The sequence below is a fragment of the Polypterus senegalus genome, chromosome 15 (assembly GCF_016835505.1).
Source record: "Polypterus senegalus isolate Bchr_013 chromosome 15, ASM1683550v1, whole genome shotgun sequence".
In the NCBI taxonomy this organism is placed as follows: domain Eukaryota; kingdom Metazoa; phylum Chordata; class Cladistia; order Polypteriformes; family Polypteridae; genus Polypterus; species Polypterus senegalus.
Genome location: NC_053168.1, coordinates 134,747,957 through 134,770,198, shown reverse-complemented (window position 1 = coordinate 134,770,198; position 22,242 = coordinate 134,747,957). Strand labels below are relative to the sequence as shown.

The following is a 22,242-nucleotide window of genomic DNA, read 5'->3' as shown; positions in this document are numbered from 1 at the left end:
TCCATCGAGGCTCACCTGCCGAAAAATGAAAAGCCCAAACTTATTTTTTTGTTTTTTTTTTCGTGGGGGGTGAGAGGAATGATATCTGAAAGATCCAAATTGTTAACCTTCTCCAACTGCTCATCTACTTTCAGAGCAATAAAAATAGAAGAGAAAATGAGAGGAGGGTGGTGGGGTGGAGGAGGAGGAGGAGGGAAGTGGTGGTGGGTGTGGGGGGGGGGGGCAGAACTGGTAAAAAAAAAATCTATGAAGAAGATAGGATTTATAACATTTTATTTCTGATAGATGAGTATGATGTGTTTGCTCAGTAACAACTTCTTGAGGATATCGCTGCCAGGAACGCTGGTTCACGTAGGGTTCACCTATTACACTGCCCTGCAGCCAGCTGGAGGCTAACCAGGCTGATAACCCCAAACAGCCACAGCACAGGGCCCAATGATTTTTACATCAAGCAGTCTGATGTACTGCTCCTCCATCTACCAATCCCTTCGTGATATTGATCCATTCTTAAATGAGCCTTCCCTGCTTTGTACCATGAGCAATAATTAAAAAAGCAGCACATTGATTTTAACTAATATTATGAGGGATCTGGATGTGCACATGCTTACAAAACAGCCCCGACTTTACCCATCATTCATAGCAAAACAAAGGATCTTGATTAAAGTTTAGACATAGGAAAAGAGAAATGTGTTTGCAATCGAACCTGTCAAAACTAGTATCTATTTTGCTTATATTTTAAATCCAGGCTGCTGCAGCTTGGAAGTCAATGATATAATTTCTATTAAAACAAGCCAAACAAGTCAATAGGCTCTAAGTGAACTATTACATGTTTTGCATGGCAATTATCTTGCAATAATCACATCGATATTATTTTCTGTCTGTGCATGGATGACCGGCACTGCATTACAAATCTTTTGTATCGCGGCTATGTTCGTTTGTATCGGAATGGCCGCGTCCTTTTTATTTTTCTCGTTATCAACATTGACCCAGAAATATCAGCAGGTTGCAACTCTAATGCGCAAAATGCTGCATCCATTTTGAAACCTGTATAATTCACGCCAGTGTTTTTGAAGTCTGTGCTCGTTACCGAGCCTAGGTGGGCTGACAATCTATATAAGGGCACAGTTTAAAGTCACATCTGGGATTAACGTATGGAATATCCATGAGGGATGGAGGGGACATCTGGAGAACATGAAAACTCTGTAGAAACAGTGACCAAGGAAGAGTCAAGCAAAGACCCTAAGGCATCAATGACCGCCAGCTGCATAAATAAATCATACATGCTGTGGCCGGGTGCGGTAATGACAGCTCAGGACTGTAGCAAGAAATTTTGGGGTCGTCCCACTCATTTGTCCGAAGACACAAAATGAAAACAGAACTGAAAATAGCACTCGTTAGTGCGCATCCATCATGCAGGAATTCAAAAAGAGGACTGAGGGAAAGGTTCCGTGTAGTTTCAGTAGAGCTCCATCTCGTAAGTTGCTCAGGCCAAAAGTGACGCCTCCTTCTGTGACACCTGGGACTTTATGGCAGCAGGAGTGGAAGGGGCGGGGCTAAATGACTTTTACCGGGCGGCTTCTCACCACTGTGGGAAAAGAAGAAGATGACAGTGTTATATCTGAACATAGACCCTAAGGCAACAATGTCCGCCACCAGCGTAAATAAATCATACACTCTGTGGCCGGGTACGGCAATGACAGCTCGGGACTGTAGCAAGAAATTTTGGGGTCGTCCCTCTCATTTGTCCGAGGACACAAAATGAAAACAGAACTGAAAATAGCACTCGTTAGTGCGCATCCATCATGCAGGAATTCAAAAAGAGGACTGAGGGAAAGGTTCCGTGTAGTTTCAGCAGAGCTCCATCTCGCAAGTTGCTCAGGCCAAAAGTGACGCCTCCTTCTGTGACACCTGGGACTTTATGGCAGCAGGAGTGGAAGGAGCGGGGCTAAATGACTTTTACCGGGCGGCTTCTCACCACTGTTGGAAAAGAAGAAGATGACAGTGTTATATCTGAACATAGACCCTAAGGCAACAATGTCCGCCACCAGCGTAAATAAATCATACACTCTGTGGCCGGGTACGGCAATGACAGCTAGAAAGATAGCAAGAAATTTTGGGGTCATCCCTTTCATTTGTCTGAGGACATAAAATAAATGAAAACAGAACTCAAAATAGTGCTCGTTGGTGTTCACCCACCTTGAAGAAATTCAAAAAGAGGACTGAGGGAAAGGTTCTGTGTAGTTTCAGAGGAGCTCTGTCTCATGGGTTGCTCAGGCGCCAAAAGTGACCCCTTCTTCTGGGACACCCGGGACTTTATGGTGACAGAAGTGGAAGGGGCGGGGCTAAATTACTTCACCAGATGGCTTCTCACCACTGTGGGAAGAGAGGAAGATGAGAGTGTTATAAAGTAATAATGTCAGCCACCAGTGTAAATAAATCATACACGCTGTGGCCGGGTGCAGTAATGGCATCTCTTGACTAGCGAGATTTTTTGGGTTCAACCCTTTCATTTGGACACAAAATAAACGAAAACAGAACTGAAAATAGCACTTGTTGGCTCACATCCATCTTGCGGGAATTCAAAAAGAGGATTGAGGGAAAGGTTCCGTGTAGTTTCAGCGGAGCTCCATCTTGCAAGTTGCTCAGGCCAAAAGTGACGCCTCCTTCTTGGACACCTGGGACTTTATGGCAGCAGGAGTGGATGGGGCAGGGCTAAAAGACTTTTACCGGGCGGCTTCTCACCAATGTGGGAAAAGAAGAAGATGACAGTGTTACATCTGAACATAGACCCTAAGGCAACAATGTCCGCCACCAGCGTAAATAAATCATACACTCTGTGGCCGGGTACTGCAATGACAGCTCGGGACTTTAGCGAGAGATTTTGGGGTCATCCCTTTCATTTGGACACAAAATACATGAAAACAGAACTGAAAATAGCACTTGTTGGCTCACATCCATCTTACAGGAATTCAAAAAGAGGATTGAGGGAAAGGTTCCGTGGAGTTTCAGAGGAGCTCGCGGGTTGCTCAGGCGCCAAAAGTGACCCCTTCTTCTGGGACACCCGGGACTTTATAGTGACAGGAGTGGAAGGGGCGGGGCTAAATTACTTCACCAGATGGCTTCTCACCACTGTGGGAAGAGAAGAAGATGAGAGTGTTATAAAGTAACAATGTCAACCTCCAGCGTAAATAAATCATACACGCTGTGGCCGGGTGCGGCAATGACATCTTGGAACTGTAGCAAGAAATTTTGGGGTCGTCCCTTTCATTTGTTTGTGGACATAAAACAAATTAAAACAGAACTGAAAATAGCACTTGTTGGCGAGTACCTGTCTTGTGGGAATTCAAAAAGAGGATTGAGGGAAAGGTTCTGTAGTTTCAGCAGAGCTCCATCTCACGCGTTGCTCAGGCGCCAAAAGTGGTGCCTCCTTCTAGAACACCAGAGACTTTTTGGCAGTGGCACCAAAAGGGGCAGGGCTAAATGACTTTTACCAGGCAGCTTCTCGCAACTGTAGATGGTGTTAGGAGCAGCACCCCCCCGTGTCTCAATGGGTTATTGAATACCTCGACTACATGCACGTGTGACAACACATATAATTTGAAACTGGCTTAACACTTTCAAGGCATAAAGAAATAAACAACTGAAGGTTAATTGCCAAGAAAAATGACATAGAATGTACTATAATAGTTTTACCCACTAGGTGGCAGTAAAGGCCACTCATTTTCATTACAACATGGCGTCAAATTCCGGCTGCCACTCTTGTCAAAAGAAATCCTCTGCCAGAGAGGTGTTGTGTGTTGTCAATGACTCAGGTTCTGCACTGTCACTTGAGGATTTTGAGCTGTCGAAGTAAAGTGACAACGAGAGTGCTGCTGAAAAACCATTTTGTTAGTTTTATGTTTTTCACAACCTGGGTAATATAAAGGAGTTATGACGAAACAAAAATAAATGAAGCCTCCAAAGAGTTAATCTAATTCAGGGGAGAGGAGGGCCAGATGTTATTCCAGGGGGATTACTGTATGTGTGAGAGAAGAATCAGCGTTCAGTGGTGTGAGAGTAAATCAGAGACCCTACACACACACACACACACACACACACACACAGCCTAATCTGGAACGACACATTAAGCCAATGTCACATTACACGACTTCCTATGTCTGACAAAAAACCTGGATGTTGTAATACTGACCATCAACTGGCATCACAGAATTAAACAAGTCCGCTGCTAATCTCTCTTGAATAAATGGTGCCAACACATTCTCACCTAAGGCCTCACTTTTAGTTCAGCCACAGGACATCTTAGTTGCAATATCAGAGTCAGAGATATTTCCTTATTTTTCATGTGTTTTTTAAAAAAATGTTCTCATTCTGTTGTGGTATGTAAAACATGAGACATCAGACAGACAAGCCTCTCTTCAGTTTATGAGGTCCTTATCCCTTGGCCATGCATTCTATGCATTGTACTTTAGGCTGAGCACTGATTGGTTGTCAGCACCCATGCACACAGAGCCCGCCCCTACGACTGAAAACAAAAGCAAACCTGTCTGATTTTATCAGGGTGACTAGCGGACCTGTTGGACTGAGTCACTTGGGGTTTATCACACTACAAGATGAAAAGTCACGTGGCGCCAGCCTCGACTGTCCCCAACAAAAAAAAATCTGCAGCTAAAATTTTCAGGAAAAGTCTTGTCATGTGACATGACCTTTAAGGGAGTATAGTACCCAGACAAAAACACATGCCAAAAAGGGGAGAATATGAAGATCACCCACAATTCAAACTCAGAGTCCATCAGACAGCAGTACTAATGACTGTATCAATGAGCCTCCCATAAATAAATAAGTTTATGCAATATTAAATGTTTATATGTAAAGAAAAAGATATGTTATGGCTTTTTTTACTTTCTTGTATACAAAGTATAGGAAAAGTATTGGAATTATCTAAAAATTTGATTTTGAGATTTTCATGAATCTTAAGGTTTTAGACCTCCCTGACTTTCTTGTATACACGAAGTATAGGGAAAGTATTGACATTATCGAAAAATTAAATTTCAAGATTTTGATGAATCTCAATGTTTTAGACCTCCCTGATTTTCTTGTATATGAAAGATAAGGAAAGTATTGGAATTGACTAAAAATTCAATTTTAAGATTTTGATGAATCTCAATGTTTCAGACCTCCCTGATTTTCTTGTATATGAAGGATAAGGAAAGTATTGGAATTGACGAAAAATTCCATTTCGAGATTTTGATGAATCTCAAGGTTTTAGACCTCCCTGACTTTCTTGTATACACGAAGTATAGGGAAAGTATTGACATCCTCCAAAAATTCCATTTCGAGATTTTGATGAATCTCAAGGTTTTAGACCTCCCTGTGTCCGAAAATACCATTTTTAGAATTATGTCTGTGTGTGTGTATGTAAACACGATAACCTAAGTACGCTTTTGTCGAAAAACAACCGGTTTTCGAGATATTTGCAATTTTCCGTTTGACGTTCCAATGGTAATACATACATGTTTGTGAACGTTTTTGCTTTATGTAAACAAAATTTAGTGTAATAGCATTACATGACACACATTACTAAAGTCTCTTGCAACTTTTGATCGACTTCCGCTTACTGAAAGTGTTAATTTACCTGCCAAAATAAAAGTATCGTATCAAATTCTTTATTCACGCAGCTGCAGAGTCCGATTTATTCAACTTTACTTTTATAATAATTGTTCAATATATCCTTAATTTGGTGTCTGCATCACAACAACACAACACTGTAGTGTCTTACAAAAAACGGGATGACAATGGTCCAAAACCCACTTACTGGACTTTACACCCTGTGATTTTTCCTTCTTTCCAAGAATGAAGAGGGACTTTAAAGGAAAGTTTTGTCAGGATAGAGAGGGAGTCAAGAAACAAACAAAGGCACTGAAGGCTATCACTTTGCAAGTTTCTGCACAGTTTTGAACAACAGAAAAAGTGGTGAGACAAGTGTATTGCATCTCGGGGAGAGTATTTTGAGTGTGATTACATGATTACATTTTGGAAATGTTCTGAGAAATATACAATTTTTTATTTTTTTTTTTTCTCAGAGACGAGGCAGTGAGACAAAAGGACAGCTGCTGTACAGGCTTTTAAATGTTTGAAGCACCGCACGAGATGAAGATCACACGACATGGCCCGCAGGAGCAGCAGCAAGCCAGAAACTGATTGCGCAAAGAGGAGGTAAAAAAAATAAACTGTCTATGTTTCCCATTGTATCACCGTTTAAGAGGGGGTTTGGAGGAGCAACCGCATCTCCTTGGGGTGCATTCAGCCCCCTCTTCACAACACGAGCAGCAGAGACACGAAGTGGCAGGTGCATAGTACATGGGCTGGCGAGTGGCGCGAGCAGGGGGCAAAGCCCCTTAGTATATATATATATATATATATATGTGTGTGTGTGTGTGTGTATAGCTGTGTAAGCTTGTGCTGTTAAAAGACCACGCTCCTTGAAACTATTGAAATCTTCAGAAGAAAATTGAAAGGCAGAGTCGGTGGTTTTGTTTTGCCAATGTGCTCGCCCCCCGTTGTCTATCAGCGGCTAAGCGAGTTTCTCTCTCATCTGAGGTTTTGTTTTGCCGATGTGATCGCCTCACTTGTTTATTAGCAGCTAAGCGAGTTTGATTTTCATCAGCAGTTTCACTTTGGCGACAGAGTCGCTTTCTTTCAGCTTCATGCTTTAGCCTCATCCTTCTTTCCTCTTCTGACTCGTTAACATGGGGCCGCCATGCCGGCTCTGTGAGCTTCAAGCTGTAGCCTCACACTGATAGACAGACACACTTTCACGCGTAGACGTTATATATAAGATATATATATATATATATATATATATATATATATATATATATATATATATATATATATATATATAACCATATGCATACATATTTTTACTTTATGACTGATGCTTGAACATTATCCTGAAGAATTTGTTGATATTGGGTTGAATTCATCTGACCCTCAACTTTAACAAGGGCCCCAGCCCCTGAACTAGCCACACAGCCCCACAGCATGATGAAACCTCCACCAAATGTGACAGGAGGTAGCAGGTGTTTTTCTTGGAATGCGGTGTTCTTCTTCCGCCATGCGAAGCGCTTTTTGTTATAACCAAATAACTCCATTTCTATCTCATCAGTCCAAAGCACTTTGTTCCAAAATGAATCTGGCTTGTCTAAATGAGCATTTGATACAACAAGCGACTCTGTTTGTGGCGTGAGTGCAGAAAGGGCTTCTTTCTCATTCATTCTGCCATACAGATGTTCTGAATTGTGGAACGACGTACAGATACACCATCTGCAGCGAGATGTTCTTGCAGGTCTTTGGAGGTGATCTGTGGTTGTCTGTAACTTGTCTCACAATCCTGCCCATGTGCCACTCCTGTATTTTTCTTGGCCTGCCAGACCTGCTGGGTTTAACAACAACTGTGCCTGTGGCCTTCCATTTCCTGTTTCCATTTCTTACACTTGAAACTGACAGTTTAAACCTCTGAGATGGCTTTTTGTAGCCTTCCCCTAAACCAGGAGACTCGACAATCTTTGTTTTCAGATCTTTTGAGAGTTGCTTTGAGGATCCCATGCTGTCTGTCACTCTTCAGAGGAGAGTCAAAGGGAAGCACAACTTACAACTGACCACCTTAAATACTTTTGACCACTCATGATTGGACACTCCTGTCTATGAAGTTCAAGGCTTAACAAGCTCATCTAACCAATTTGGTGTTTCAAGTAATCAGGCAGTGACAGGCATTTAAATCAGCAAAATTACAAGGAGACCCACATTTGTGCACAGCCAGTTTTTTACATTTGATTTAATTTCATACAACTACATTCTGTTTCACTAAAAATCTTTGTTCAGAAAACAGTACTCCAATGTTCCTAGGAAATGAAAGACATGCCACTGTTATCTTTTTTGTTGAAAGCAGAGTCAATTATTATGCAGGCTGAGAGGGGTTCCCAAACTTTTTCATATGACTGTATAGACACCAATATCATAATACAGGTCATCTCCCATAATTCAGTCAAAAATACTGCCATTTCAGCTCCCCAAATGCATATTTTTGTAAGTTTAGTAATCTTGGGTGCATCATCTCATTTTTGTGCTTTGCATTTAGTTTGAGTTCATTTTTTATAAAGATAGCACAATTACAAAGCTGCTAAGTTAGCACATTGTAAGAAATGTTACTCTTATTCACACAACAGCATTACATTTGTCACTGGTACTACTGGTTGCCCCTCTACACCCAAAGATGTATCCATTGACCTAGTCGATGCACAGACACCAATAACCTGCACACCACTGAGCTGTGGAGGAAAACCCATGGAGGTACTAGAAGAACTCCACATCAAATATAACTGGCCTTGGCTGTTGAGGGAGTATAGATAACCACTGTAACCAGTGGGCTTCACTCCCACAACCCATTCATCTGTTTATTTACACGGCCTACTCAACCCAATGTGAGGGTTGTTTGATGTCCAATCCTGAGACTGACATGGACACTGACCTAGCCCAGTATCGGTGAGTGAGCCCCATGTCCTATCCAGGGGTTGACTCCTTGTCTATCTATCTAATCCTGCCAACTGTACTAAAATTAAATTATATCTATCTATCTATCTATCTATCTATCTATCTATCTATCTATCTATCTATCTATCTATCTATCTATCTATGTAATCCTGCCTACTATAGGGGGGTCCAGATCTAATTATGAAATTTTCATTACGTATAACATATTAAGTTTATTACATAGAAAATCACCCGAAAAATCCCGGACCACTGAGAAGTGTGTGAACTGACGACATGAAGAATCGTCTTTGCGCCGAATTGGAATCATCCCCGCATAAATCAAAGTCATCCAGATGATCTGGATCTGCATAATTAGATCTGGACCACCCTTTATACTAAAATTAAATTCTATCTATCTATCTATCTATCTATCTATCTATCTATCTATCTATCTATCCTAAAATTAAATTCTATCTATTATATAGTGTCTTTCATATCTATCTATCTATCTATCTATCTATCTATCTATCTATCTATCTATCTATCTATCTATCTATCTATCTATCTATCCTAAAATTAAATGCTATCTATCTATCTATCTATCTATCTATCTATCTATCTATCCTAATCTATCTATCTATCTATCTTTCATATCTATCTATCTATCTATCTATCTATCTATCTATCTATCTATCTATCTATCTATCTATCTATCTATCTATCTATCTATCTATCTATCTATCTATCCTAAAATTAAATTCTATCTATCTATCTATCTATCTATCTATCTATCTATCTATCTATCTATCTATCTATCTATCTATCTATCTATCCTAAAATTAAATTCTATCTATCTATCTATCTATCTATCTATCTATCTATACTAAAATTAAATTCTATCTATCTAGATTTCACATTATAAAAAATATTTGAAACTGTATTTGTTGCATCTTTCTGAAAATAAATGTTGACAAACTGACCTCTCCATAAAAATGTTAAAGCACAAGAAAGTAAAACTTGGAAGCTTGCAAGTCTGAAGTGTTGTAACAGTCGCGTCTGCAATCACTGCAATACTTTTGAGCAGCTTCTAATCAAGAGGAGGAGTGCAGGATAAAAGACTAAGTAAAGGATGATGAATTAACTCAATAAAGCAGGGCTACTGAGAGTTCTGTTGTGTTATGACATAAGCTGGCATAACAGATAAAGACAAAGACGTTTCATGTTTAAACTTCCTTAATAGCAAACATGAATTATGTTTTAATTATTTATCTGGCGATAGTGTAGTTGGTCTTTTTAATTAATGTTTATTTCCAGGCAAAATACTTGTATCTCTTCCTAAATTGCTTAATTAATTAATTTATTTATTTATTTATGTATTGGTTGATTCATTGATTGATTGCTTTTTTTCACAATACTCTCCAAGTTTTGTATGCCAGGTTACATCACTAACTGAAAATTTGCCCTGCTTCTAATATTTAGTGATTTTTTTTTCTAATGATTTCTAAGATTGACTAAACATTATGAAGAACTGATTTCTAACAATCACTAATTGCTATTCCTGTTATACAGTTGCTTGATTTTCATTTTTATTTTCAGAATTTTGGAAAGGTTTTTGAGCTTTAATGGCTCCAAAAGTTTAAGTTTGTAAAAGTGGTGCTGCCTTTGAGGTTCAGTTTGAAGATCTTTCTGTTGCATTTAAGTAGTTGTTCTGACCCACTGTTGGCTGTGTTTTCTTCTGCTGAAACCACAGTAAATTGAAAGTTACATATATTTTGCTTATGTCTTTTATTATTATACTGGCTGTACTACCCATCTAAGATTGGGATAAAGTCTAAGTAATTATCATAGTGCACTGGAAACATTCATTCTGAGGGCTATCTATTAGAATGTATTTTGTAATGCTTGTAGTAAAAAAATTACATTGCATTTGTCATTCTAACAGAAAGCACATAACAAACAGGTGTTATCATTCCAACAGATGGTGCATCACAGATATTTGTAGTAATAAAATGAATTACATTGTTCATTCTAACAGATGGTGCATAACAAACATTTGTAGTAATAAAACACATTGCATTTTTCATTCCAACAGATGGTACATCACAAACATTTCCATCCATCCATTATCCAACCCACTATATCTTAACAAAGGGTCACGGGGGTCTGCTGGATCCAATTCCATCCAGAACTCTGGGCGCAAGGCAGGAACAAATCCTGGGCAGGGTGCCAGCCCACCGCAGGGCACACACACACCCCAAGCACACACTAGGGACAATTTAGGATCGCCAATGCACCTAGACTGCATGTCTTTGGACTGTGGGAGGAAACCCACGCAGACACGGGGAGAACAGCAAACTCCAAGCATGGAGGACCCGGGAAGCGAACCCAGGTCTCCTTACTGTGAGGCAGCAGTGCTACCACAGCACCACTGTGCTGCCCATCACAAACATTTGTAAGAATAAAATGCATTGAATTTGTCATTCCAACAGATGGTGCCTAACAAACATTTGTAGTAATAAAACACATTCCATTTGTGATTCCAAGAGATGGCTCATCAGAGACATTAGCACTACTTTTAAAAAGACACACACCGAGACATGTGCCCTTTTATTAAGGTGGATAAGGTTTGATTGATGGGATATATCTGTATTTTCTTGTAAATTCAGTGTAACTTAATTTATCCTCATTGCTTTCAACAGTGTAACAACTGAGCAGTTATTATTATCATTGTACAGGTTATGCTGATTGGAAATTTAAACTGGCCTAGTATGACTAAGTGTGTGTGTGTGAGAGAGAGTGAGTACTTTCTGTAATCTGTTATATAACACAATGTTAAGGTCTATGTGTGTGTATCTGGTTCCTCTAAGCAATCTGATTGGTCAGTTTGGCTTTGATGACACAATCAAAAGAGGAAATGCAAGTGCAAGTGTGAGACACACAAGCAAGAGTAATGGCATAGGAGCTAAGCTAAGAGTCAACTTTAAAGACCTGAGAGTCAAAAACGTTAAGTCACATCAGAGTCACTTTTCAAGTATAAAATCAGACAGGAAGCGATCAAGGCGACTCGAAATGACCGAATCTTAGAAGCAGGCTTTACAAGAACGCCGGGCAATAGAGGTTCAGGCGCATGAAGGTACTGAGGAAAGGCGCTGAAGGTGCGCGTAGAGCAAATGATAACACATATTTTTAAATGTATTCTATTACGTGTGTTCAACAGGTAATGTGGTGTGGCAGGCGGCTGGCGTCCATACCCAGCCAGGATGCCCCTGCACTGTATCTTCAGCCCTGGACGGTGCAATACCTCCCCCTGGACGCTAGATGGCCGGCCCCCTGGGTTGGAGAGGTGCCTCGGGTTTCCGCAGGGCTCTACGGGAGTTGGAGTTGGGTGCAGCTCTGTTGGGTCCCGCAGGCACCGCCAGGGAGTGCTGCAGTTGGGAGTCCTGTGCCCCTGTGGACCACGTATGCACCACACCATGTAAACTATAAAAGAGGCCTGCAGCCACCACTCGAGGAGCCAGAGTTGGGAGGTGGAGGACGAAGCTAGACGGGAGGAGTGGTGGTGCCAGGAGAGTGTTTGTGTTGAGTTAAGTGCTTTTGGGACTGTGCATTGCCTGTGAGGTTCACGAGGAAGACGTGCCCCACAGGTGAATAAAAATAAAAGTCTTTGTGTTTTTACACATGCCTCAGTGTGAGTCTGTGTCGGGCCGGGCGCTATACAGCATCCTTATCACAGTGGCTCGCAAAAAGAAAATAAGACGAATGGCATTCAGTGCTGCCCTATCACAGCACCACAGATGTCCTCCCATATCTCAAAGGTTAAGTGTTTGTGGGACTGTGCCCTGGGATGGACTGGTGCTCCATCTGGGGCTGGCCCCACAACTGCCAAGAATGGGCACTGAATTTTCATGACCATAACATTTGAATATGTTAATGAATGAATAACACTAATAATGTATTATTGCCATTGTGGTCCTGTTGTTATTTTAAATGCCACAGTAATCCATTAAATTGACAAATGCCAAATACACAGGGGTGGCATGGTGGTAGATCTGCAGCCTCACAGAAAGGAGACCTTTGTTTGGTTTGTGTCCCGTGTCCTCCTTATGTGGAGTTTGCATGTTCTCCCCGTGTCTGCGTGGATTTCCTCCCTCAGTCCAAAGACATGCAGGTTAGGGGGATTGGCGTCACTAAGTTGACCCCAGTGTGAGGTTAGGGTGTGTGTGTGTGTGTGTGTTCACCCTACAATGGACTGGCGCCCTGTCCAGAGTTTGCTCCTGCCTTATGGTAAATGGGATAGACTCCAGCACCCCCCATGACTCTATTCAGGACAAAAGAAAAAGGCAAATAACTCACATAACATAAAATTCTCCAACATTTTTAGCTCAATTCAGGATCAAAGAGAGCTGAAGCTGATCATGGCAAAACTGGGCATAAAACACCAACCAGCCCTGGCAGATTCAATGTTACGCTACTAGTAGTAAAAGCAGAAATATTTTTAACTAGAGATGGGAAACCGAGCAAAAGTTCATAACCATAAGGTGGTCCTCTCTTTTGCCAAAGGCCAACCAGAAATCGAAAAAGCGGAGAGCAGAAAACAAATGTGTATGAAAACGTCAAAATGAACAAAAGGCAAAGCACACCACATGTTGAGTATTGTTATTCAGTCTTAATCAGGAAGCCCCCCTGACCTCTGTACCCTCTATTCAGTGACATCGTCTGCTGTATCCTCCACTTGTCAAGCACAGTGATAGTCAGGAAGCTTTTGAGATGGCAAAAGTGCCACCAAAGGCAGGCCAGGATCTCAGCTGGTCTGCCCAGACCTTAACCCAGTCAGACCCCAAATGCTACTTGTTGGCCTGAGCTGAGGCAGACCCTAATAACAGGAAGATGGAATTAACTCAAAATGTTCAAAAAGCTCCACAAGAGGAGGGGTGACTGTAAACCTTCTGCCTGTATTAATAAAAATTTTAAAAATTTGGCCGTGAGCATCAGTAGGCCTTGCGCCCTATGAACCAAGTTACTATTCTCTAACTCAGTGTTTTTCAACCTTTTCGCTGGAGTGGAACCCTGAGCGAGTGATTATCTTGCTCACGGAACCAGTTATCCACCAGTATATCCTATATCATTAGGACTTTTTCGGCCTGGTTGAAAAACACTGCTCTAACTTATCAGTAATTATTTACCGCTCTGATGCTGGTCTTACGGATCAAAAAATAGGTCATTGCGATAGTAACTGATGAGAAGAAGTCAAAATTAACTGCAGAATTACGGTATTTGAGGGTCCCTCTAGAGTTCCTCTTTCTCTTACACGATTTGACACAAAAACTAATCAGCACATCGTCATCTCAAAATAGGCTTAAGTTTTGAGTTTGGTATTTTTCCGTCCAGCTGTTTTAGCTCTAGACCCTCCTCAAGAAACTGTGACACATAGACAGACACACATCCATCATTGAAATAGCAATGTTTTCGGTATCAGCGGACCCTAAAATATCGAGATACAGAGATCACATTTTTTAACAAATCTAAAGCTTTCGCTCCTCCTCCATAGATGAAAGGTTATGGCGGGGGGAGAATGCAAAACAAAAATACACAAAATAAAGCTCAAAAGGGCAGAAAATGTCAAAAAAAAAATTTGGTCTATGATGACGGTCCACGGCAAACAGGCCCCAAAATAATATCCACAATCAGAATCCTTAAAGCAGAGCAAGAAATGATTAGAAATCCAATAAACCCAAGCAGGAAAGTCCACCAAAAACTAATGATTCCCCACTCCTGAGCCTTCCCTCTGCCTATTTAAGTGAGCGGAGAAGGCTCAGGAGTGGGGAATCATTAGTTTTTGGTGGACTTTCCTGCTTGGGTTTATTGGATTTCTAATCATTTCTTGCTCTGCTTTAAGGATTCTGATTGTGGATATTATTTTGGGGGATTAGAGTGGCTACACCCACAAAAACAGGGAACATAAGAACATTTAAATTTCAGCACATAATTAACCAATAACAATCCAAATCGACACACATAAGATAAGAATATGAAAAATAATAATACACAGGCAAAAAAACAACAAGTAAACATAAAATACACGCAGAATTGCATTGACACATAACAGAAATGCAGTTAGCAACCGTACACAAGTTAGATTCAAAATGGTGGCACCCCCAGGAAACAAAACAGTGTTAAAACAAACAAACATCTTTAAAGAGATTTCAAACTAATTTTTAAAGAGCAGAATCTGATTCAGCTCATATTAAAAGCCTAAGGGCAAAAAAGAAATTGCAAAAAAGTTTTATAATAAACAAGGAAGAAATTTACAAGGAAACCAAATCATAAGAGTCCCCAGTCCATCACAGGACTCACTCGGTTATTCACTAATGATGAGAGAACCCAGCAGAATTCGGTGAAATTGAGGACATGTTCAGGAACTTCACCGAGAAGTTCAGAGAAATGCTTTAAAGTTAATGGGTAAAAAGGAACTAAACTAGTTTTGACTGGATTATAATGGTGCAATGGCATTCTAGTTGACCCCCAAGGGCTAAGAAAGTGTCTGACAACGATGCTGGACCCATTATGTGACCTGAGCTGTAAGGCAGCTGTGCTAACCACTGAGCCACCATACATCTCTGAGACAAAATCAACAGCACACATCACTTCAACTCTCAGAATGGGGGGCATCACTTGTTACGTGAATGCACTGCAGGACGGAGCTTCCTCTAACCGTGACTATCACAGACTCGGACCCTGTCCGTTGTTCGTTTAGCACCTTCAAGCACATGGTTTTGTTTGGACTGTTATCATAATTAAATGGGGGCAACCATGTTGGCACCCCAACATTTTGTTTTTGTGGACCTTCAGTTCTTTCCAGCAACCACAGAGCACATACTGAAACCCCAAGTTTGAAATGATAGAACAAATTACATAAATGGATGTTTATTACGGGGGTCTGCTGGAGCCAATCCCAGCCAACACAGGGCACAAGGCAGGAACCAATCCCAGGCAGGGTGCCAACCCAGAACAGGACACACACAAGGGCCAATTTAGAGTCGCCAATCCACCTAATCTGCATGTCTTTGGACCGTGGGAGGAAACCGGAGTGCCGCAGACACGGGGAGAACATGCAAACTCCACGCAGGGAGGACCCGGGAAGCGAACCCAGGTCTCCTAACTGAGAGGCAGAAGCACTACCACTGCGCCACCGTGCTGCCCTAGATAGATAGTTTTTTTAAATTTTTAATAAAAACTTTATTTTGCACAATAACAGAAGACATGAACACATAAATACAAATAACAATTTCTCGATACAAATAATAATGACATTACTCCTCCTCGCCTCCTACCCCACACATTAAGTCAAGTACACAAGTCTGTAGTAAGTATTCAGTACTCTTTAATAATCCTTCAAACATTTAATAAAACAATCGCACTCCAGCTCTTCTCTGTTATTCCAAATTAATTTTTAGTCGCCCCTCCTCAGTAGAGCACAGCACCCCCTTCCCTCCCCACACTTTTTCAAATTCTTCAGTATTGCACATTGTTTTATAATACGTAAATTCCAGCTTAATTCTTGAAATTACATAAAATTTGAAAATAAACAGTACATCATCTGCTAACGTACCATTCTGTTTATTATTACGGCTTTTTAAAACGGCTAACTTTGCTTGCCCAAGTAAGTAATTTAAAAGTTGAACTTTTGGTTTTGATGTTTTGTTATACTTTATGCCCCAAATAAATCTCTGATCATCAAAAGAAACAGTAAATTTTTCACATATTTTCTGAAAGTACACAAACAGAGTTTGCAGTCTCATACAATACAAGAATAAATGATAAACAGTCTCTCTCTCCCCACAGAAGGCACATTTATCGCTCACATCACTCTGAAGTTTACTTAGGAACACATTAGTTGCGATGACCCCGTGTACGATCCTCCATTGTAAGTCGCCTGCTCTCTTATTCTCTCCATGCTGGCCTGACCTCTGACTTTACATTTAATTTTTCAGTCCAGGGCGTCATGTTGGTGTTTTTTAGATTTAAATTTAAATTTAGATAGATAGATAGATAGATAGATAGATAGATAGATAGATAGATAGATAGATAGATAGATAGATAGATAGATAGATAGATAGATAGATAGATAAGAAAGGCACTATATAACACAAGTACATAATTGCGAAAGGCACTATATATGATAGATAGATAGATAGATAGATAGATAGATAGATAGATAGATAGATAGATAGATAAGAAAGGCACTATATAACACAAGTACATAATTGCGAAAGGCACTATATATGACAGATAGATAGATTAGATAGATAGATAGATAGATAGATAGATAGATAGATAGATAGATAGATAGATAGATAGATAGATAGATAGATAGATAGATAGATAGATAGATAGATAAGGTGGTATGCTGGGTATGCTGTAATCCTCCTTCTCCTCCTACTTCAAACCCAGAGGTCCTGCCAGTGACACTATGTGTCCAAGTGCCACTCACTTCACCTGCCTGTGCTGCAATTGAAAATAAAAAAGAAAGGAATGTACCAAAAGTGGGTAGAGATATCTGCCAGAGAATAAGTAATCATGTGCCGGACAGAGATTGTACAATATGCAGTATACAGAAAGGACAAGGCAGGCACGAGCGCCCAGTTCGTTAGCAGTGCAGTACGCGGTCAGAACTCCTCGGGGTGGCTGTGATATTTTACAGCACATTAACCATTATGATGACAAGCTATGACAGTTCTTGAAGACGTGCCTCTGAGCACTAAATTGATCCAATTACTCCTGTTAGCATGCAGGTTGCCTGAACAAGAGGGCAGCTCCAGTTTTCCTGCATAAAAAGAAAGCCAATAATCTTCCCACAAGCAGACCCCAGAGCTCCATGTTACTCTGCTCGACTGGGCTTTTTCATAATCCTTAGCATATGGCCTGTGTTTTGACGAGCATGAAATTACATCAAGGTCATTTTTAATAACTGTCAATACTCCCAGAACAGTGGTCAGCCTTATTGACACCTACGTTAAAGGCCTGGAGAGTTTTAAAGCAGATGACAGACCCTGCCAGAGAAAGCTGATCCGCTGGGAGACAGATTAATATTGATATTACTAAATTGGTATTGATACAGATTGGATGAGTTTTGAGTAGCTGTGTCATGCAGCAGTAAAAAATATAAAAAACACACACATGACTGTCAATGACAGTGAAGCTCTTCATCCATTGTGACATCTTCCACATCACATATACTAACACCAGACTTACTGTACAAGGGAGTACATTTTTAAAGTGCTTTGCTGTAGATAATAAGCAGCCTTTGTCACTTCTGTTTAGTAACTTAACATTTCATCCCATTCTTTGTATTAGCAAAGCCCTCATAAAATACACACCGCTGAGGGGCGGCCTTACTGTTATAGTAGGTGCTGCTGAATTCTGTAATGACTCCCAGCTGATATCTTACATCTGCCTGATGGAGATCACACACGAGGAAAAGGAAGAAAATCTCCAACGTATTCACAAGACAAGCACAAGCTGTTTAAAGCAGCGTCCACCTCCCCAATCAAAGCTCAAGTGTCCTTAGGACTGCAAGAGTACTGGGATTGTAATGCCAATGGCACCAGTAAGACAGCAACTTAGACAACTGGACACTGCCACCTCTAAATTAAAGGAAAATGCTTCATTAAAAATAAACACTTCAACAGTACGTGTCATATGTTCAACAGAATTCTGGAAGCAAATCTAATAACAGCGAACTTCAAGTTAACAACTACAGTACAGTGTCAAAGAACTAGAAACTACCTTAAAATCTGTGTAATGGAAAGGTTTCAAAATGCAAACGTATTTAATAAAATGTCACCGTGGATCACTTTCTACATGGTTTGGAGATTAAGGAGGAGGTGCTCAGAATGTCTGGGAAGTGAGCTCTTTATGTTTATATTGAAGGTTAAAATTACACTTCCTATCTTTTATAATTAACACAACACTACAGTTTATATTCATCTCTGAAAACAATACGTGTAATACTCTGTTTTATTTTTGGTGGTTGAATTTCGGACCAATAAATTGTGCACAAATCTCTTTTACTGTGGTCTTTTCAACACAAACCCTTTAGAAATATGACAAACAATACTCAAAAAGTTTACAAATCTATGAAAAATGATCTGATTCTTGTGATAACAGACACATGGCTTTTAAGATTGTTTATGCAAAAAGAGCTATTTGAATTATTCAGGAGCCTAATTTACATACATTAAAGCAAAAAATAAATTATTATTATTAGTAGTAGTCATCATATTATTAATATTATTATTAGTAGTAGTAGTAGTTGTCATATTATTATCATTATTATTCTAATTAGTAGTAGTAGTAGTCATATTATTATTATTAGTAGTAGTAGTCATATTATTATTAGTAGTAGTTGTCATATTATTATTATTAGTAGTAATAGTAGTATAGTAATATTTATATTCTTTTCATTATTATTATTAATATTAGTAGTAGTCATATTATTATTATTATTATTTTTATTATTAGTAGTAGTAGTAGTCACAGTATTATTATTATTATTATTATTATTGTTATTAGTAGTAGTAGTAGTAGTGGTAGTAGTAGTAGTAGTAGTCATTTTATTATTCTTATTATTCTTGTTCTTCTTATTATTATAAGTAGTACTAGTCATTTTATTCTTCTTCTTATTATTATTATTAGTAGTAGTAATAGTAGTCATATTATTATTATTATGATTATTATTATTTTTAGTAGTAGTAGTGTTAGTAGTGGTCATTGTATTATTATTCTTATTATTATTGATAATAACAAATAATAATAAGAAGAAGAACCACCCTAATGTCTACTGTCTTGTCAGGGTACAGGGGCTTGCAAATTGTAAATAATAATTAAAAACAAGCATTGAAACTACTGCACTAGTGTTTTACAGAGGCTCTACAGTGTTGAAGTGATGCCTGAAATTCTCATATTATGAAAATACAGATGTCGGGGAAAAGTGAAAAAGAATGCTAAGATTATGTTTAAAATTATAGACAATTTAAAAAATATATCGATATTATAACTCTGTGCAGTTTCCTCCGTTTTTGGGTTTATTCTCCTTTTCCTTCATGCATTAAATGTTTTATTGTCTAAATGAATAATTCAGTAGTCACTCAGTAATTAATATTAGAAAATTAATAACTTGAAGTCATCAATAAAATATGAAATTATTTTTCTTAAATGACTGCTTGCGTCAGACATTCCAGTTTTCAGCTGTAAGATGATTAATTTGCATAAGCTAATTTTTTTAAAATAATATGATATATTTGATAATATTTCATGTCTCTATATCTAAATATTTTGCAGTACATTTTTTAAAATTAAGGTGCCCAAGTGGTTCTTCAAAGCAGTGTCATGGTGCCAGTTTTGTTTTCCTAAAGAACTCCCTCCCCCCTCCCCCAAATGAAGGTTCCAGAAAGAATCTTTGGTTCCTTATCAAATTCTACAAACAAATGTGAATAGTTGATGGCAGATTTGTGGAACTCCAATGGCTTCCTGATTTTTGAAAGGACTTACTGCATACAATAATAACACAGGCTAAGTTTGGGTTTTCTTAATCTTATCCTGCCTACTACACTTTAAAGATTCCTATTTTGTCCACATGTTAGGATCCTTGTGAAACCATGAAACGCAGGAGAATGCCATTACAGAAATGTTATTTTATCATAAGAGTGTTGGTTAAAGCATAGAAGTGATACTTTAATTGACATCTCAGATTATGTGTTTTAGAACAAATTATGCTTATAATGAAATATAACAAAATAGAAACAGCTGCAAAAATGTTTGAAACTCTAATTGATGTGTTTTATACCTGATAAGACAAGCAGTACAAGTATCTGTACAACTGCCTCTTGCTGAAATGAACAAAAAGGAAAATTATAAAGAAAATATGAATTACTCATTATAAATAAAGTATGTTTAACACTGATTGTATTCTGATTTTTTAAAACAGTTACTGAAGAATCTTAGTGATAATTAATTCTGCTTTCAATTCAATCATGAATAAAAAAGAAGATAAGAAAACAAAGAAATCTGCAATGATCTAAAGTGCAACTGAACTCCGTTTGCACAAAATATTTTTCATTTCTCCCGTGGGCGGTGCAATAATAATACAAATAATGAGGTGAACAAAATTGGTGTCCTATAGTAGGAATAATGTGGGGTTTGCTCAGAAATATGCATTTGTGGATTATGTATCTGTTAAACTTACAACAGCGAAAGGTGAATATTAATTGGCAGTGCGTGCCCTGCTGGTGACGGGCGCCCCTTTCTGCGTTGTTTCCTGCCTGCGACTCAACGCTGCCGGGTGTGGCTCTCCACGACCCTGAACGGGATAAGCGTTTAGAAAACGATGGAAATTTAGGATGAAAGTTATAGCATAACATGTCATACTCAGTCCAATTTATGACCGATGTCTATGATAAGAAACAAAAGCTTGTATTGTAGTACTTACAAATTCGATATTTATAAATCATGAATAAAAAACCTGTAAATGCATGAATTGGAAAAATTGCTATAATGAAAACAAGATACGTCCTAAATCTTATTATAAAATAGATATAAAAAACTTAATAATAATAATCCATACGCTTAAAATCTAAATCAAACGGCAGAAAGAAATCAGCGTAACGCACGAAAAAGAGCGCGCGTGTTGAAGTCCCATTGGCGTACTTCATTATAAGCTATGAGCGATGCATAGAATTAAATGACACTGTCATTCTCGCCTTGGTGAACGATCAAGTAATTGCAAAATGGGAGCAGAAAAAAAAAGTTTTTTTCTCTTACGGAATCACTTTTTATAACCATCCCCAAGATCTTCGGAAAGCGAGATCTACAGTGTGCTCATAGGTTCCTCGCATAAAGCTGCGGGGCATTCGAGGAGAACACCTACCGCATTTGCAGAATTGTGGGTGTTAAACCCCCAAGCCAAACGAGGTTTCTTCGAAACAATGACAGCTGTCACTTTTCATTATTCACATGCTGATCCTTTTCGTGGAACTTGTTTGCAATGAAGCGCGATTTTATCAATGGTACGTTGCAATTGCACTTTAAGGAGGTCTTAGGGAAGACTTGACGAGGGGCGCGCACGCTCTTCTAGGAGTCTCTGCTGCCATCTACCGGTTCTTGGATTGTCGCTCTGCCCGCTGAGCTTCTTTTCGTTGTATTTTATTGCAGTTAAAGTTGAATGCCATTTTTATTCTAATATCTAAACACAATGTATGAAATGCGTTATTATAAACAAACGCTTCATTGTGAAAACACACCTAAAATAATACAACTAATAAAGCAAATAAAGCCGATCTCCTTGTTTTACTCATATTTGCCTTATTTATTTTATAGGGATTACGAATGATCAAACAATTTCTTTGTTAAAGGTGACTCACGTCCTGTTTCGCAATGTTTCCATTACTAAACTTCATGGATAAACAACATCATTCATACTTTATGGAGTAAAAAAAAAACTAAATATTTTCTGACACCGTATTATTCAGTAAATATTGTTTATTTTATATAGCGCACTTCACAAGACATATTATCGGAAGCCACTACTACTTTTCAATTGCAATCTACTTTAAATATTTTAAACTAGTCGTTTTTATATAGAACCATTCACAATCAGTAGAGAAACCCTTACTAAAAAAAAAAAACTGGAATACTGTGTAATATTTTTAAAATAAA

At 38.9% G+C, this 22,242-nt stretch overlaps 1 long non-coding RNA gene across 1 annotated transcript; it reads right to left on the bottom strand.

The window, feature by feature from the left end:
• Window positions 1-244: 244 nt before the first annotated feature.
• LOC120515972 lies at window positions 245-21,598 on the bottom strand. The gene is made up of 4 exons (XR_005630741.1): window positions 21,455-21,598; window positions 2,563-3,129; window positions 2,197-2,373; window positions 245-1,977 (listed from the first exon to the last, which is right to left on the bottom strand). It is a non-coding gene; the product is annotated as an uncharacterized LOC120515972 (long non-coding RNA).
• Window positions 21,599-22,242: the final 644 nt, after the last annotated feature.